This window comes from Physeter macrocephalus, unplaced genomic scaffold (assembly GCF_002837175.3).
Source record: "Physeter macrocephalus isolate SW-GA unplaced genomic scaffold, ASM283717v5 random_36, whole genome shotgun sequence".
NCBI lineage: Eukaryota > Metazoa > Chordata > Mammalia > Artiodactyla > Physeteridae > Physeter > Physeter macrocephalus.
In genome coordinates, this window is record NW_021145321.1 from 34,447 (window position 1) to 53,179 (window position 18,733).

The 18,733-nt window shown below is 58.6% G+C and overlaps 1 long non-coding RNA gene across 3 annotated transcripts in view; it reads right to left on the reverse strand.

Moving 5' to 3' along the window:
• Nucleotides 1-369: 369 nt before the first annotated feature.
• LOC114484799 (uncharacterized) overlaps nt 370-18,733 on the reverse strand; it is a 94,829-nt gene continuing 76,465 nt past the window's right edge. For all 3 annotated transcript variants that reach the window (XR_008616500.1, XR_003678123.2, XR_008616501.1), the window contains 2 exons: nt 12,587-12,638; nt 370-413 (listed from right to left, as the gene is read on the reverse strand). This is a non-coding gene — a long non-coding RNA (uncharacterized lncRNA). The remainder of the gene's footprint in view (nt 414-12,586; nt 12,639-18,733) is intronic.

Below are 18,733 nucleotides of genomic sequence, written 5' to 3' on the forward strand. Positions count from 1 at the left end.
AAAAAAACAGAAAAAACACGCAGCCGTTCAAAAAACACGGAGAACAAAAAACAAAAACCCCACGAAAACCCCCTAAATCCTCTCTCTGGGTGCCCCCCAGCTCCCTCTCCCCTAGGTTCTTTCACAATGACAAGCATCAAATTAGTCACAGCACCTAAGCAAGTAACAAATAATAACAATAATATCATCGGAAGCCTCACAATCCAGAAACCCAGGCAAGAAGCGCAGCCCGCACCGGACCCTCTCCAGACCAGCCCACCACCCCCCCGCCCCGCCCCGCTCAGCTGCTACCTCATTGGGCTAAAAATAATAACTTCCGTAAAAGAACCGAAAGAAAAGTGAAAGAGCCACCCCTGGCTCCCACCGGCCGGTACCTGTACCAAGATCCATTCTCCTCTCTTTGGTCCCAAACTCTTCGAGGAACGCCAAAAAAAGAAGAGGAAAGAAAAGAAATCTGTTTAGTCTCTTGCAGTGCCCCCCACTACCCACCCCAGCTTTCCCCCTCCGCTCTCCGCACCCTCCCCCCATCGAGGGGCGGTCAAGTCCCCGGGCCTGGGGGAGAAATGAGAAGGGAGACCCGGAGGGAGAGCGAAAGTTTCTCCCTCCCGCCCCTCTCTCTCTGGCGCTCCGGCACTGCACACTCAAAGCAGCTCCTCTCTGCTCTCGAGTTTATTAAACTAAAAGAGAAACTATTTATAGACGCGGCCCGGGTCGGGGGGCCCGGCCGGCCCCCGAGGCCGAGGGGCGCCCCCACCCGCGCCCGGCCCCGCTCCCGCCGCCCCCGCCCCCGCGCCAGGGTCGAAGCCCCGCGGCGGCGCCCCCTGCCCTCCCCCGCCCCACTCCGGCACTCACCATAGTCGGAGAGTCGAAAGCCGAATTCACTTAAATAATCAACTTTCATAATACTTAATTAATGCCTAATTGCGACTGATTACTCCCCGAATAACAAGTTGTTTTAAAGCCCTGATGTCATTGCTCCTGACGGTAACACTCAGGGTAACAGTTTGGCAGGAGGGAGCGGGCGGGCGGGAGCGGCCGGGGGCGCTGCCAGGCGCCGAGGTGATTGGCAGGGCGGCCGCGGCACCGCCTCCTCCCGGCCCGGCCCGCACCGCCCCGGCAGGTGAAAGAGCAGAGATCGGCCCGCCCGCGCTCGCGCCCGCCCGCGGCAGGCTGGAGTGAATGGGCTCGCGCTCGCCCGCCCCGCGCCGGCTCCTTCAGGCGCGCCTCCGTCCGTTCCCGCGCGCGCTCCTCACACGCGCGCCCTCGCCCCGCGCCCGCTCCCTCACGCTCGTGCGCGCGATCAGCGCACCGGCCCGGGCGGCCCGCCTTATTGGCTCAGCGATTGCCCCCAAACCTTAGACTTCGGAGGAGGGAGGCGGGGACTCGGCGCCTGGGGACGGGAGGGAGGGGGAGGCGGGAGGGGGACGCGGCGGTCCGAGAGGACCCGGCGGCCCGCGCTCGCGCCCCCGCGCCAACTCTGGCCGGACGCCGGCGGGCGGGCGCGCGCGCGCTCGCACGCTCTCCTCGGCGCTCCGGCCCCGCGAGCGCGACTCGATGGCGGCCGCGCGGACTCACTCCCAGGCGCCGGCCGGCCGAGGGCTCGCGGCGCGCGCAGCCGAGCAAACTTTTCCGCACCGGCGGGCGCAGGTGTGAGCGCCGCGGGGTCGCGCCCACCGAGCCGCGCGCCCTGGTGCGCCCCCCGGGCTCTGGGTGCTCTGGAGTACCAGGCGTTTTGTTTCCTCCCCATCCCTGAATCTCTTCCTGCTGCTGTTGGTGGTGGTGTTTTTTAGCTCTGAGGAGGAAAGACTCTGGGGCCTTGGGCCTGGGTGTCCCGGGGAACACTCGCATCGGCCACGCGCTGTTCCGCACACCGTACCCGCCGCAGGCTTCACGAGTGCGGGGACCCCCAGGGCTCCGCTCCGCCACTTTGGTTTGTCTTCGCCTTTAAATGAGACCTGGCTCCCCCGCCCCCACCCCGATTCCGGGTGGACCCCGGCTCCGCGCGACATCACTGCTCTCCAGGCCTTCCCGCCCCCAGCCCCGCAGTGGGGGACGGCACCTCCTTCCTCCCTCACCCTGCCTTGGCCGCCTGTCCTCCGAGGGCCCCCACCACGGATCCGCGCTGTCACTTGGGCTGCCAACCGGCCCTCTTGCCTCTGCCACCTCCCATGCGGGGCCCTGGCAGACAGGGCACAGACAACCCTCAACCAAGGAGCCAGCGTCCTGCCACCTGCCCCTCTAACATCGCCGCATTTCCTGTCTGCCAGTTCATCGCTGGACCAGGGCAACTTCTCTCCTTGCCCTCCTTTCCCCTCAGAGAAAGCACTTGGGTATATCTTTCGGTCCCCAGATGTCCCTGCTGCAGCCAGATTATGTTGAGATTCCTTAAATTTTAGTCACCTAAGTTACCCACTGGGTGGGGGGCAAGGAAGGAGGCAGGCGAGCAGGAAGGTGGGCAGTTTTGCTTGTGAAGTACCTGGATCTCACTGTCCCCAGCTCTCCCTCTGTCCCTTCTGCAGCCACCCTGCTGCCTTCCTCCCCTCTCCTGTTTCAGGGGAAGCCACACTGCCTTCAATGAGGGGAGGAGACCAGAACCCAGGCTTGCTTTTCTCTGGTCTTCGGGCAGCATTCAGCAAAATGGCGCTGGACTATTTTTGCAGTATTTCTATTTTGCAAAGGGAAGGGCCCAGGGAGGCCTTGGGGCAAGTCAGGGAGTTAACAATCTACTCTTTTTCCCACTTTCCCCTTATTTTTCTTCTCCCTTTATTTACTTATTTACTTTTTAGATTGCACTTTAGTTCCAAATGGCCTCACAGGGGGATTAGCATCCCTCCCCCATTCGACTGCTCTCCCTGTTGCCTTCTTGGCAGCCCCCATTCCTGGTTGTCACACGGCCCTCTACACTTCAGACCTGCTCCATGCCTATGGAGGACGAGTAGCTGGAGAGGCCCAGGAGCTCTGAGTGTCCCCCAGTCCTAAAACCCTGAACAAGGGAGCAGAGCTCCTTAAACAAACCAAGCCCTGTGCTCCCCAGAGGCTGGTACAACTGCTGGCACAGGGCAACCAGGCAGCAAGGACCATGAGATTCTCCCCAGGTGCGATCTCAGAGAGGGCACTGCGGTGTCCAGGACTGCTCTGGGGTACACACATGCCGCTGGGTTCTCCCACCCATGACTCCCCAAAGCAAGGCTTACAGCTTTGGGTTGTAACAGCAGTCAGTCAAACCCAAATCCCAGTCCTGAAGTGTCTGCTTCCCCATCTGAGCAACTGGGATGTAGAAGGAAGCCTGAAGACGTAGGGGTAGAAGGGTGATTCATGGGTGCATCTGAAATGTGCACGTATGGGGAGCTCCCTGCATATGTGACCCCCACAGCCTATGGGCTCCCTATGAATGTCCTTCTCGGCTTCTGCTGACGGTGGTCGGGGCACGGGAGGGCATGCCTTCCAGTCACTCACGCAGGACCAACAGGATTGGCTGCACAATAACTTGGGGGCCTCTGGTGGACAAAGGCTGGAGAGGAATGGCTGAAGGGATAGAACTGAGAGAGCCCGACGGAAGGCGGAACAGGCAGGGCGGGCGAGAGGGGCTCGCCAAGCACAGCCAGTGGTAGAGGGAGGCGTGAGCTGCCCGGAGAGCCTCAGCTCTGCCAAGACGATGGCCACAATCAGCCACTGCAGGCTTAAGAGGCTCTGCCCAAGAGCGAGGGGCCTTCCTGAGAGGCACAGAAAATGAGGCCATCTTAGCATGTTATGATTTGAGATTTGAGAAGGCTGAGGCCGTGTCATGGAGGGGTCCCCCGATTTCTCTTCCTCTCCGTGTGTGTACTCATACCAAGGCCCAGAACCCTGGCACCTCTGAGTCTATGGCCCACTTTGCCTTGAGAACCCTGATGTGGTAACACCTCTTCGACCCTGAGGCCAGGCCACAGTTTCTGTGCCTCGGGCCCGGGGAATGGAAAGCCCAGTGCCACAATTCCTCCTGGTCTCGAGGCCCTGGGCCCAGAGCCACCAGCTCCTCCTCTCACACCCCACCTCCAAGGGAAAACGTGGAGCCCTGCCCAGCAGTGCCACCCACCGGGCCCCTCACACGGGTCCAGGGGAACCTGTCGGCTGTCCCAGGACAACCTTCCCTCACTGGCTCCCGGCGCCCTCGCGTCCCCAGTTTGCCCACTCAGTCTCTCTCCCTCCCGAGCCCGGGGACTTCTCACTCACCAGCCTATTTACACAACAGGTATCTCATGCTTTATCTGCTCTCATTTTGAATTTGTAACTTTCACATAAACTTGAACAAAGCTCCTTTTGTTCCTGCACCCCACCCCAGGATCCCAATAAACTGGTTCCCTCTGAGGCGACTGGGCCAGGACACAGGAGCCTTGGCCAGACCCAGACGACTGCGGGTGCATGTGCGCAAGCATGTTCGCACCTGCGGGGGAGTCTGTGTGCCTGCGTGTGAGTGCGCTCCCCAGGCGGGCGGCGGGAGGGGTCGGGGGGAGCCTTGAGTGAGCGAAGTGTGGATGGGAAGGATGGTGGGGACGGAGGGCAGAGCCCAGATGCCACGGCACGGGGATGGGATGGCCTGCCAGTAGGGCACGAGAGGTCATGGGCCTGGGACGGGTGGGTATCGGGGCAGGGGGTAAACGCGGATGAAGAGGAAACAAAGAGCGGAGAGGCACAGCAAAGTGGGTGGCGGAGCGAGGGGCTGAGGCCAGGCTCGAGCTAAGTGTAAGGCAGATACAGGGATCGCATTATGGCGGTCTAGGGGCTGGCACGGCCGCACGCTCAGCCCCGTAATCCTGTTAGCCAGCAATCTCCATTCCGAAAGAGCTTCATTTCTTTGTGAATATTTGTAAACTAGATATCTAATGGAAAATTATAGGAAAATTATAGTGAAATTCATGACGGAGAAATCCGATTATCCCTAATTCAATTATGCCATCTTAGCCCACACAGCACATTTCCCATTTTTTTCCCATAAATACCGATGCCAGGGGTCCCGGTAATCAAATAAAATTGAAAATCATCTTCCCATTAAATTCAATTAGCTGCAATTTCTAAAGCCTATCAGAGATTTTAATTACTAAATTATAAAATTCTCCAATGCTAAATTGAAACCAAAAAAACTGCACATCCTTATATTTCAGAGAAAAAAAGGGGGGGCCAGCAAAATCCTCGGAAAATGCCCTACTCTCTGTGCCCAGCTCCAAAGCAGGTTCCCCACCTGGAGGGACAGCACACCACTGCCTACTTGCCAGGTTGAGGACGAAGCCAGCGGGGCAGAGGAGAGGGCCCTGTCGGCGGCGGGGGCGGGGGGGGTGGCGGCGGCGGCGCTGAGGCATATTAATTTAACAGAGGGGCAAAGCACACCTCCAACCCCAAGCAGCTGGAGCTGGGCTGGCCCCTAGAGAGGACTCGCGTCCTCACTGGCTGTCCTGGCTCCTGAGATGCCCTCAACTTTGTCCCCCACGGAGAGTGAGGTCTATAACTGCTACCTTCTTGGCCCGTGGACATGGCTCGGGCCCAGGTCACAGCTTGGCCTCAGGGCAGCAGACCAGAGGCAGCCGGCTTCTTACTCACTTGCTGGCTCTCTGACCACCCAGCCGGGCCCCCAGATGGCCTGGGCTGGGTCAGAGGTGGGAGTAGGATGGAACCCGATGTTGAGGGTGGCCAGACATCACGGGAGGGTTCCGTGGCCCCAAGCCTTCTCCAGAGCATTCCCAGGAGCCATGGGTCCTGGCTGTGTACCAGCCTCCTGAGAGAAGAGCTGGGGATGGACATGGCCCAAATTTGGCCTCTCCCTGTACTTCCAGCTCATTCCTCGTTCTTACCCTCTTCTGGGAAGCTGACCGGCTGAACCGGCCAGAAGGAATACCCTTGCCCCGCGGGAGAACTCTCTCTTTCGCCCCCATCTCCTTTTAGGGAAGTGCTGGCCATAACCACAACGGTAGCCCCTCCTCTCTCACCCCCCCTACACCCCCGCACCCGCAGGCCACTTACCCCACTCTAAAGCCTGCTCTAGGAGTCAGAAGAGCCTGGGGAGGTGGCACCGGTGGTAGCATAAAGGGACCCTAGATCTGAAACCCAAGGTGGGTGGCTGGGTGGGCAGCTGCTGGGCCCAGCAGTTTCAGGGCAGCCCGGAGCCGAGCTGCCAGGAGCCGAGCTGCCAGCAGCCCAGCACCCAGGGAGCAGGGAGCAGGTTTAATTTGCCAGGCAGTCAGGAGTGCCAGCAGGGGAGGCACCCGCAAACAAAACAAAAACAAAAAAGTTAATTATCTTTGGCTTTTTCTTAATAAATATCCAAACTGGCCCGGCCGGATCCTCCGCTTTGGAGGGAGAGAGAAGAAGGAGGAAAAAACCCCAAACCAAATCCAACAGACTCAATTCTCTACCTTTCCCTTTGTCTCTCATCCTTGTATTTATCTCTTATCAGAGGCAGTAACAGTTTCACATTAATTCCCAAATCTTGCAAGTGCAAGAGTGTGGTCACAAAAAGTTGTTTTGGGTTGTTTTGTTTTTTTAACGTTTTGGGGTGGGAAAGTGGGCATGTGAAGAAGAAAGAGGCAGGCAGGAGGAAAAAAAGGCGAGAAGAAACAGGACAGAAGCAGAGGGAGTGAGAAAAAGACAGGAGAGAGAGAGAGAAGAAAAAACAGAGAAAGTGGGATGCGGGGAACTGAGCTCGCTGCGTTGCCCCCAGGGACGTGGCCCAGCCTGTGGCCCCAACCTGGGCAGGGACCTTTTCTGGAATGTTATGTTGGCATTTTATTTCAGTTACAATTATCAGCTACAGGAAATAATGGGGATTTTTCATCTTAAAGCTCCAAACCACCTAGGTCTCATTGGCCACTTGGGCTCCCCTGCTGCTGCGAATTCGTGTGGCAGCCCTCCCTTCCAGGAGCTTGGCTGGGGAAGAGGGGAGGCTGGCTGTCCTTCTGAGGCGTGTGGCTTTTTCTACGTGGAATCCCAAGTATACCTGGGGAGAGAGATGCGTGTTGCCACCTGGGCCTACGTGTCTGGATGGTGCTCATACAGGCCTGAGTCCATGCTGTTAGAAACATCTGGTAGGGCACGTGGTGGGGGGTAGGCAGCCAGGACATCGGGCAGTCCCTCACGGAGCACGGGCACTGGAGTCCCACTACCTGGGTTCAAACCCTAGCTCTATCTCTCACCAGCTGTGCAACCTCAGTCAAGTCACTGAGCCTCTCCGAGCCTCCATTTTCTCAGCATCAAAGTCAATGATAATTAGTGACTGCCGAGGGCTGAGGGTAGGGGAGAATGGAGAGTGACTGCTAATGAGTACGGGCTTTCCTTCTGGGGTGATGGAGATAGTCTAAAATTAGATAGTGGTGATGGTGGCACAACCTTGGGAATATACTAAAAACCACAGAACTGTACACTTGGTATGTGAATTATGTCTCAATAAAGTGGTTATAAAAAAGTGGGGATAAAAAGGGGGAATGATAACAGCACTTACTGCATCGAGCTGTCATAAGGGCATACAGAGCACATAGCCTGGCACAGAGTAGCACTCAGTAAGGATTCACGAGTAGTCACTCATGTGGATCGCGGAGGATGGGCTGGCATCCTGGGGCCTGGGCTCTTATCCACGAACTCATACTGCTGGGGCTTCCAAATGTCTACCTGGGGCCTTGGGGCCGGGCCAGCAGGTTGTCAAGCAGCTGAGCTGCCCGCCCCCAGTACTTGGTTGGGGCTCCTGGGCGACTGCTCCCTGGCAGGGATGGGAGAGTGCATGGCCCTCCTCCTGCCTCCCCGCCCGCGTCCCTGGAGAGGAGGCTGCCCACCGTGGCAGGCAGACTCTCTGCTCACTCTCCCCGTCTCACAGAGCACGCATATTTTCCATGTGCGGCAGACCGTGAATTCACCTTCATACTAGTTACAGGGTTATTTAGCTTCTCCTGACACTGACAATCACCAAACTTTAATTCGCTGCTTGGTTTCTCCCTGCTGCGCTCTCTGCCCACCCCCAAAATCACTGGGAGAGGATGGGAAGAACCTAGGTCTGGCCCCCTCTTGCCAAAGCCTGCCCTTCGGAGTGATGGAGTGATGGGAGGAGGGGGGTTGGTCAGAAGGAGAAGATGATGTGGGCAGGGAGCAGAGAGAGGGCAGTTCGGGGGAGAAGAAGTACCACCAGGGCTAAGGGGAGCTTCCATCCTGCTCCTCTGGCCTGACACTAATGTATTCAACCTGATGTCCATCCCGTTATGAATGAAGACTCAGCTGACTGGGCTGCGGGTCTGAGGGCTGGCAGCCCTGGCCAGGACCTCCGGGGCCAGGACTCACTGAGATCCCAGGACTAGGCAGCGGGCATGGGCTGGCTCCTCTGCCTGATGCTGGACGAGCAGGTGCCCATCTGGGAACTCACCAGAGGGAGCCCATTCTTACCAACCTGAGAAGCCAGCTCTCATTTCCTCTCGCCTCTCCCGTGCCAGTCTCCTGTAAGGCCAAGCCCTCCTGCCCTGTAGAGGTTTCTCTCTGGCTTACAGACCTGTTGCCAGGATCACGTCTCTCTTCCTTTGATAAAGCCAGGGGGGTCTGCTCAAAGCTACTGACAAGCATCAGATGAGAAACAGAGACTGAGACATCGCCCACCAAGGATCCCAATCACACAATCCTGGGACCAGTGTAGGAGACAGGGCCCGAATGTGGCCACGAGTCTGCTTCCTCGCCCAGTGGGAGGAGCCGCTGCCGCCCGGAGCACCCAGGCCAGCCCCAGCAGGGTCTTTGTCTCTCTTCCCTTGCCTTCGGCAGATCCCCTTCTTTCTGTCTCCTCTGCACTCCCACACCTTTCCAGGAGTGGGCCCAGCTTCCAGAAGATCCAAAGAGGCCTCTGGTTAGCTCAGGGGCCAGGCAAGCCCAGAGGTCTCAGACGCTTCCTCTCAGCTACTCCCCACCTCCTGAAGTGGTCACCACCACCTTTCTCCAGAGCCTCCCGGGCAAGCGAGGTTTCCTCTGAGGACCACTGGGTGGAAACAGGGGACTCTCTTATTCGCTGAATCCAAGCTGGCTCCATCAGCCACTCATTGGGCGGAGAGTCCCAGGAGCAGAGAGACTCACAAGGCAAGGACCTGGGGGACTTGCAAAAGCAGAGGCAGGGCCAGGGGCAGAGCCAGGAGGGGAGAGGCAGGGAAATCCACTGGTGGGTCCAAGCTCTGCCTGCTTCCTCCCAGCCCTATTCCACTGCCCCACCCCTGCTGGCAGGGGAAGTGGCCGTGGTGGCCTGGGCAAGAGAGATGTCAACGGGAGCGATGGCAGAGATGGGAGAAGGGGCTTGTTGACTGCAAAATGTCCATTATGGCTCAGATTATAAGCATATTGCGCAGGGCTCTCTGCACGATGCCGAGGAAATCCAATACGCTGAAAGGTTAATGCAATCAATTAGGGTGACAAGGAAGTAAAGTAAAGCCTTCGGAGTAGATGAAAAGGAGAGAGAGGGAGAAAGAAAGAGCGCCATGGAGTTGGCGGTGGGAAGGTGAGGAGGAAGAGAAACGAACGGGATGCAGAGAGAAGGCTTGGAGGGGAAAACAGATCTACAAAAGGCCAGGAGCCCGTGAAAAGAGGACAGTAAGAGAGCCGGCGACAGAGCAGCGGGAAAGGGCAACGGGTGAGCTGTGCGGGGACCTGGCTCCCAGCTCGTCTCAGACCTCTGACTGCTGCACAGCTTCAGTTTCCTTCCCGCTCCCCCCTTCCCCCTCCCTGCCAGCCTCTCCTCTAGGGCTTGGAGCCTGGCTCCCGGATTAGCTCACAGCGCTAGCAGTGTGCAGCCTTGGTCCCTGCCCCTGCACTGAGCGTGTGCCCACCACGCAACGTCCAGGGCCTTCTCCACAGAACTGCAGACTGGGTCCCAACTGCCCCAGAATGGGCCCAAGTTCAGATCCGGACTCTTCCCTTGGCTTGCTTTGCTCTCAGCAGACCCCACAGCTTTCCCCTATGCATCCTAGTTCGTACTTGCAACAAGGCTGCAAAGCAGAGAGCGTGGTGGTCAGGGCTCCATTTTACAGAGAGAGAAACTGGTGCTCGAGAGGTTATGCGACTTCCCGGGGCCCTGCAGCAGACATGGAGGACCCGGGACCGACCTGAGAACTCCAGTGACCCCCAGTCCACCACCCGTGCGGCATTTTTCTTCCACAGCCCTCGCTCAAGCGAGGAGCCTCAGCTTCTCCAAGGTGAGGGACTCAGTGGTCCCGGGCCAGGGGTGGGGGGCTGCATGGAGCCTGCCTAGGGATGACTGCTGGCTCCTACATGCATGGTGGAGACCGAGGCTCTGGCAGGTGAAAAGGAATGAAGGAAGGAGGGAACGCAGGCGCTGCCTACCTGTCAGGCCCCGGGCTAGACACCTTCGGCCCCATTAACTCACTCGCTTGTCTCAATAACCCAGCAAAGTAGATATTCTGCTCACATTGCAGAAGAGGAAACTGTGGCTCTGAGAACTTGCTAAAGGCTACAGGATGGAGACACAAGGCTGCTGGATGCTGGGAGCAAGAGATCTGAGGAAACAGTGGCTGTCAAGGAGAGGACAAGCCGGGACTTCTAGGTAGGTGGGACTGAGCAGGAGATGAGGTCCTACAAAGAGCAGAGAGAGAAAGGGCAGCCCCAAAGGGACCAGGACTGCAAGCAGCCCCGCAACCTCAGGGACAGGGCTCCCTGACAACTGCCCGGGCCCCTCAGAGCAAGACACGAGCACAGAGCAGGATGATGGTTGCACAGCACTGTGAACGTACTTAATGCTAGGGAACTGCACACTTAAAAATGGTTACAATGGTAAATTTCATGGTGTGCATATTTTACCACTGGAAAAAAAAAAAAAAAAGAGCCGAGGGCAGGAGCCAGAAACCCCAGAGGGAGAGACAAATAAACTTTTCCTATAAAGGGCCAGATAAATAGTCTAGGCTTTTCAGGCCAAACATGCTCTGTTGTAGCTACTCAGGTCCGCCATCATAGAGTGAAAGCAGCCGTAATTGATATGCAGGTGAGTGGGTGTGGCTGTGTTCCAATAAAACTTTATTTACAAAAACAGGCAGTGGGCCAAATTTGGCCCTCTGGTCATACTTTGCCAAGCCTTGCTCCAGAGAATGGAAGCACCTGGGGCTGACTTTCAGGACAGAAGTAGCCAATCTGAACCTTGCCAAGAAGTGGAAGGAAGGGCTGGGCAGAGGGCTCAGGAGGAAATCAGGTTCTCATTACCAGCAGAGGGTGGAGAAAAAGAAGGGAAAGAGAACAAGGGCTGGATGGGAAACAGATGTCCAGGAACCGGTCCATCCCAGCTCCCAGCATCCTAAGCCCTCCACTGTGCTTCAGAGTCTCAGGGATGATATGAAGGGGCGGAGAGTTGAAGCTCTCAACATGCTAGGAGTCTTGATGCCAGGAGAGAGGTGCTGGGCTCTGGCTAAGAGAGGACGGGAGTGGGGCAGCAGCAGAGTCGGGCTGGCCAGAAGGGATGCCAGGGGAGAGAAAGGCGAGGAGAGAGGCCCGGGGAGCAGAGCTGTAACCAGGGTGGTGCTGGCGGCAAAGGGAGGAATCCACAGGCCCCAGTGAGAGCGCAGGGCGCGGGCCGGGCCTGCCCTACACCGGCCGCCTCTGATCACGTTTTCAGGGCCACTGCCCGCCGGCACAGACAATGCTGGGGGAGCCTTTGAAGTCCGAAAGGGATGCCGCGGTGGGAGCCTCGCGGATCTCCTCCCTTCCCCCGTCCTCCCGGGGGAGGGGGCCAGCAGGACAAAACCCAGAGCCGGTCACAGCCGGGCCCCCGAAATGCGTGAGACAAAGGGAAAACAAACAGGTTTGGAGCCAGGCGCACGGTGCCGTGTCTGTCCCCCGCCCCGCCGAGCACGGATGATGGATGGCTGCAGCCAGCCAGCTCGCCCGCCGGGCAGGCCCCGCTATTTACATAACACTGGCGTTCCACCGGTCACCTCTGACACGGCGCTGCCTGGGGCCGAGGCCCGGTGGCCCCGAGGTTCCTCGAGCCACCCGAGAACTGAGACAGCCTGTGAAGGCCCGGCCAGGCCAGGGGAGCCCAGTGCCTGGGGAAGGGAAGGGCAGCAGCCTGATCTGGGCTCAGGGCCCGGGGCCTCCTCCCTGCCAGCCTCCCACGGAAGAAGGAGGAGGCCACGGGGCCGGCCGCTTCCCAGGAGAGAGGACTCCTAGGGCTTTCAGGTCCACGCGGTTCCCCAAGCACGAGCCACAAGCAGAGCTTCCAGGAGAGCTGGCAGCAGCCACGGCGGGCAGACAGCACTGCAGAGAGCCGGGCGCGGTACTGCCGGGCGGCTGAGCCCCGGCACCACAGATGCCCCTTTACCTCACGCTGCCTTGAACACATTCCATGCCCGGAGTCAGCGATCCACGGGTCCCCAGGCCATTTGCAGCCTAAGAACGAATCCGAGACCCTTCTACCGGGGTCACCTTTTCCTGCCAGGTTCAAATGCGCAGTGTGGTTCCGATTCCCTGTCTCCATCTTCCAGACCCGCCCTGGGGGCTCGGCACGACTGGGCCCAGCCCAGGTGACACGTGTACCAGGCGCGTGGTCACCACTGCGGGGAAGGACCCACGGATCAGGGAAGGGCTCAGGCCTTACCTTGTAGCGGGTCCTAGAGGCTCCTCTCTCGCAGTGGGGGCGTCACTTCATCCTGGGGAGGGACAGAGAAGAGCCTCTTAGCCTTTCAAGGCAGGACACGTACAACTCCCCAGTGTGTGCCCAAGGGCTCCCTGCCACCCCCAGGCCAAGGGGCTGATGCTCCAGGGTGGCCAAAAATTCAGACGCGCGGAGTGGGCACTGATTTTGGCCCATCCGGAAGGACGTGCCGACCGAAATTTGAAAAAATTCAGAAAGCAGCAGGGGCTGATCACAGTGGAAGTATGGTCCTCAGGACACCCCTAACCAAAGAGAGAAAAGTCAGAGCATACTGCACACACCTCCGTGGAGGCAGAGATGCGGGGGTGCGGGTCGGGGTCCTCCCCTGGAGCTGCAGTGGCTGAGCAGCAGGGCCTGGGGACGATGACAGGATACAGCAGCACCCATCCCTCACTCTTTCCCCTTGGCCCCTGAAAATCTACAGCAGATGGGTGACTGAGGGGCAAGGGTGGACCAGGGGCCAGGGCACCAGGACGCCTCAACTCCCAGGAATAGGCTGCAGACAGCACCTTCCACCCTGGGGTCCTACAGATGAGTCACAAGCCATGCCGGGGGCCCACATAGGGAGAGGGAAAATGGCCCAGCAAGGTAGGGGGTCTTTAGCCAACACGTGACTCAGCCCAGCTTGCCAGGCCCAGGCCCTCCTGTCCAGCCCGTGAGTCTGGGGAGCCAGGTTCAAATGGGACAGACGCCTCGTGTGGACAGAAAACCCAAGGAGCCCTCTGCCTGCTGACCTGGGCCCACCTGGCCTTGCCCGAGCCCGCCCCGCTCTCACCCCGTGGGCCTTCAGAGCTCCACCCATACCCGGGAAGGGTTTTCTGCTTATTAGGTTTTTTTTTTCTCCCTACTCTCTCCTTTGTGGCTTATCAATGATGCAAGAGGAATAACACCAATTTCCTTAGGCTGTGTAATCCCCAAATCAGATTGGGGGGATTGCGAGAGGTGAGGTGACCTTGTACAGGGCTCCGGGAATGCCACCCAGTCCGGCCACCCGCCCTCCCGTTCCCAGGACATATTTAGACAGATAACGCTAATTGTACTTGACGCATCCTCCTAAGGAGGGCTGGGTCCTCTGCCAGCTTTCGCCGCCTTTGCTGGGCTGCCTGGGCGGAGGGTGCCACTGAGGCAGAGCCCACCCTGCTGGACACCGGGCTCTGGTGGGCATCGAGCAGTTGGGGGGGGGGTCACCCCATGGGCCTCTGATGCCCATCTGACCCAGATGGTAGGAAGCTAAGATTCTGCAGAGAGCTGGGCAGACAGAGAGAGGGGGCAGCAGAGAGGAAAGGGGAGCCCTGCTGAGATGGAAGAGGGGGCCGAGGTGGGGAGAGTGGAAAAAACAAGCAGTCGGAGAGGAGGGCTGGAGGAAGTGGAGGCCAAGCAGGGCTGGGCCGCGGGGCAAGGGAGAGAGACCCTGGGCCTCCGCTGAGAGGCGCTGGGCAGGCTTGGCTGTCAGAGCTCACAGCCCAGCCAGCTCGCCCAGGGGCCCAGCGGGGCGTCGTCGCTGTCCGGTCCATCCCACACCCGCCCGCCTGAGATCTCTCAAGGCACCCCGGCCAGCCTCCCTTGAACCTCCAAAGCCCCCCAACTCCACAACTCCAGTATCTCCCTTCCACCACCTTCTTCTCCCCTCCCATCCTCCCCAGCAACTGTGCATTTATTAATTCATGAGGCACTAATTAGTTCTTTGTTTAATTTTGTGTTAAACAGACTGACCGGAATGATAACGACTCACAGCGCGGTGTTGCCGTCCCCAACCACCCCTGTTTTCTGACAACAAGGGAGCACGGGAGACCGGAGCGCTGAACCCAAATCCCTCAGCAGTTGCACTTCATTAAGTCAAAATGTGACAAGAAGCTTAGAGAGCAACTTGCAGATCTGATCACACAGAACAATCGGGGAGGAAACTTTCCAGGAGTTGGCTGGGGGTGGAGGAGGGATGGGGAGGGGCAGAGATGCCTACCGTGCGGGGACCAGGACGTGAACTGGGGTCCTGCCCCTCACCTGGCCCTGGGGCAGGCGGCCTGGCGCACGGGAGCCGGGAGGCTGTCTCTGGGTGGGATCTGGGACACTGGGTGGATTTTGGAACCCCCGTGGGGACCTGAGAAGTTCAACTTTCTCTCTCCATCCTGCCCAGGCATCTTCCCCTGTCACTCTCTGCCTCTCACTGCTCCCGCTGTTTGGTTCTGGCCTGTGTGAGTGAGTGACTGGGCACACCCAGGGCCTGGCAGAGAATCAGAAAGCTGCTGCAGTTAAGGAAGGGTTCTGCGAGGCCGGGGGGTGGTGGGGGGGAAACACAGAGGAGACCAGGAGCCCCAACACTTAGGAAGGCTGAAGTTAAGTGCAACCCTTCCAGGCTAAGAAACAGAAGTAACGTGCTCAGGGATCCTGGCCAACGTAGCCACTCTCTGCCAGCTGTCCATCCATCCACCCATCCTGCACTCATCCAATGTTCTTCAACCTAAGCACTCTGACCAGAAAACTGAGGACCAAGAGGTTGAGTTCTATGCAGAGGTACACGGTAAATCAGAAACAGAACCAGGTCTGCTTGGCTTCCAGGCTGCGGCAGCTGGCTGCAGGCAGGCAGCTGAGCTAACAGTGACAACAAGCCTTGTCACCCGCTCCCTCTCGTCCAGGTGACAAGGCAAGCTCTTGGCCCAGACGTGTCAAGCTGCTAACCCCACAGGTCCACAGCGAGGGATCGGAATTAAGCCCTGTCCCAGTCTAAAGACAGGGCCCCTGCTCTCCTTTTACCTTACCCTAAACTCGGAAGATGTGGACAATGTCTTACATAAATGAGAACATGGAGGGGGATCTGAGGACGAGAATAAGAACAAAGCACACAGAGAAAGTTGACAGACCAGAGCCCGGATTGTGCGCGTGAAGATCCTCCTGCCTTCTTCCCATTGGCCACTGCGCCAGCCCAGGTGTGGCCTGACCCACCCTCTGAGAGCCGGGGCCTGAGGCCTTCCCCCGGCCGGTTCCGTTCGGAAGTGCAGTGGTCTCTCACCCGAGCCTGGCAGCCCTGGGCTGGCTTCTGTTCATTTGCTGTCAGGCTGCCTAAGCAAACCAATTAAAACTAATCATTAATTACAAAAGAGAGCAAGAAGAGTAGAAGAGAGGGGAGAGGGTGAAAGGGCGAGGTGGGAAGGAGGAGAGGGAAAGTGGGGTAGAGAGGGAAGGCGCGGAGGGCCTGCAGGGAGCTCGGGGTTGGGGACCGTGGGCCTGGGAGCTGGAGGGGACCAGAGGCACAGGAGGTGCTGGAGGTGAGGGAGGGCAGGAAGGGCACCAAAGATGGTAGGGAGGGGGCTGCCGCGGGCCGGGGGAGGGTGGTGGAGGGAAAGGCTGCAGAGGAGGGAAGGGGGAGAGGCAAGGGTGAAGAAGCTGCTGCGACCAGCGTACCAGGACCCGAAGAGGCCTCATCCGCCTGCAGTCCCCTCTGGCTGGAGCCACCGACCATCCGGGACGTGGCTTCCGAGCGTCTCAGCCTGGGCTCCCTGGCTCCATATTTATGAGGCTCAGCTGATTACGCAGCACCGAGCCAGGCTCCACAGCCCTGCCGCCCCTACCTGCTCCCCAGCCCTCGCAGGCCACAGAGGGGAGGCTCGGGGCAGCTGTCGCGGCCCATCTACCCCGCCCCCCCATGCTGTCTCCTGCCCCCTCCGGCACCCGCACACACCCCGTCCGTCTCCAGGCCGGGCCCTTTCACAGGGCTGAGGCCGTGTCAGCGGGCAGCTTGAGGAGGGGGGCAGCACAGACAACAAGGGGCAGTGCCATGGAAACGGGCACTTTCCCCGAGAAATATTCTGTTTGGCCTCCTTCCTGCATTGAGGAGCTGTCAGGAGCCTGAGTGAGAGCCAAACCACCCCGGGACCAGGCGTGACAAAACCTATTTTCTGCCTCAAATTTGATTGATTAAAAAACTTTTTAGGAAAACCATGTTAAAAGAGTGAAGAAAAAAAAAAGAGAGCGAGAAGGAGAAAGACAGAGAAAGAGAGAGAGAGGGAGAGAGAGAGAGAGAGAGAAAGGGAGAGAGGGAGAGAGAGAGAGGGGGAGAGAGAGGAACGAGGAGGAAAGAAAGAAAGAGAATGAAAGTGCTGCGGGCTCAGGGCCACGGGCAGGGGCCCGCGCTGTTGCCCCGGCAACGACGCCAGGGCCGGCGTGTCAGCCCGGTGGCCGCCGCATAACCAGGCACAACGGAAAGGTCAAAGGAAGCCCCAAACTTCTACACAGTGGTTAGCAGGACAATGAGGGGCCGAGGCGGCCAGGGCAGGTTGTCCGTCCGTGTAGGGGAAGGAGCCCAACAGCCGCAGGCAGGCCGGGGACAGCTGGGTGTCAGCGCCAGGCCTCCGGATTGGCTCTGAGGAGGCGGGCAGTGGTCTGCAAACAGTCTGGGCTGAAATTTGGCCAGACACCTTAAACCCCTGTACAGGCTCAAGAGGAAGGATCTAGTAGTTTGGGGGCAGGAAAGGGGTTTTCCCACCTTGTTCTCGAGAAAGTCCTGGCTCAGAGAGGTACCCAGCTGACCCGCCCGTCCTGCAGGGGCTGAAGCCTCTGCTGCTCCAACACCTCTAGCTTGCTCTCTCGGTCTCACACCTTCCCTACCCAGGCCCTTAGTTCCTTTACTGGATGCTGTCCTGTGCGGTCCTCACGCCTGCCTTGCCCTCTCTCTTTTCCCGTCTCAGAAACTGAGACAGGCCCCGCCATGGGCTAGGACTGCGATGGGAGGCCGTGCCTTTCTCCCTCAGGGCTGCAGGAGAAGGGCCAGCCTCCGCACCCTTCCTGAGCCCCCGCAGGGGGAAGAAACTCCTCCATCTCCCAGAGGCCCTGCCTGACCACTCCAGGCAGAGGTGGCTCAGATCTTCCCGGTGGGACCCACCCTGTCCCCAGGAAGAGGGGTCCAGGTGAGCGGCTGGATTTGCTCTTCCCCGTCTAAGGGCCTCGGAGGTCGAGGTGAGGAAGAGATCTGGCGAAGATGTCAGCAAGAAGGTTTCTCTGGGGTGCTGGGAGCGGTGCGTCCAATGCGGTCTCTGCAGCTCAGGGCTCAATGTGGGTGAGGCAGTGCCTCCTTGGACAGACAGCGCGTTCCACCAGACAGATGTACGGAAAGACAACACCTGCTCCGGATCCTGCCCAGCCCTCCTCCAGGTCATTGGCTTAGATCTCTCCCCGTCCCTGCTCCACAGTGATCGTCAGGACGTACACTGAGCACGTCCTGTGCGCATGACACTGTGCTAGGCCCGAGGAAGATAAAATACACAGCTTACACGAGAAACAGCAGAGGAGGTGAGACCCAGGTCTGAACCCTGCCTCTGCCACTTACCCTCCACGGTGTCTGCCGGGGCAGGCTGCTTAACCTCTCTTGGCCTCAGCTTCTTCAACTGAAGAGGGGGGGCAGTATGAGCCCCACCTCACATGCATTTCATTCGGTAATTTTTCTTGAACACCTACTATATGCTGGGTACTGTCCTAGACCTGGAGAACACTGGTAACCAGAGACAGTCCTCACGGAGCTTCCGTTCTGCAGTTGCTGTGAAGACCCGCTGAAATAACACACAGCACCGTGGTCTGTCACACAGTAAGTGCTCAAAAAATATTACCTGTTACTAGCTTTCAGGGGCCCTGCCTTTAATAAACTGGGGAGAGGTCCAGCCATTCCACTCCTAGGTATATACCCGAAAGACTGGAAAACAGGGACTCAAACAAAAACTTGTACACGAATGTTCGCAGCAACTCCATTCACAATAGCCAAAAGGGGGACTTCCCTGGTGGCGCAGTGGCTAAGACTCCGTGCTCCCAACGCAGGGGCCCCGGGTTCAATCTCTGGTTAGGCAACTAGATGCCACATGCATGTCGCAACTAAGAGTTTGCATGCCACAACCAAGGAGCCCGCCTGCCACAACTGAGGAGCCCATGTGCTACAACTAAGGAGCCCGTGAACCGCAACTAAGACCTGCCGCAACCAAATAAATAAATAGTAAAAAAAAAAAAAAAAAGACTGAGGCATCAGCTCTGGGCTCCCCTGGTGGCGCAGTGGTTGAGAGTCCGCCTGCTGACGCAGGGGGCGCGAGTTAGTGCCCCGGTCGGGGAAGA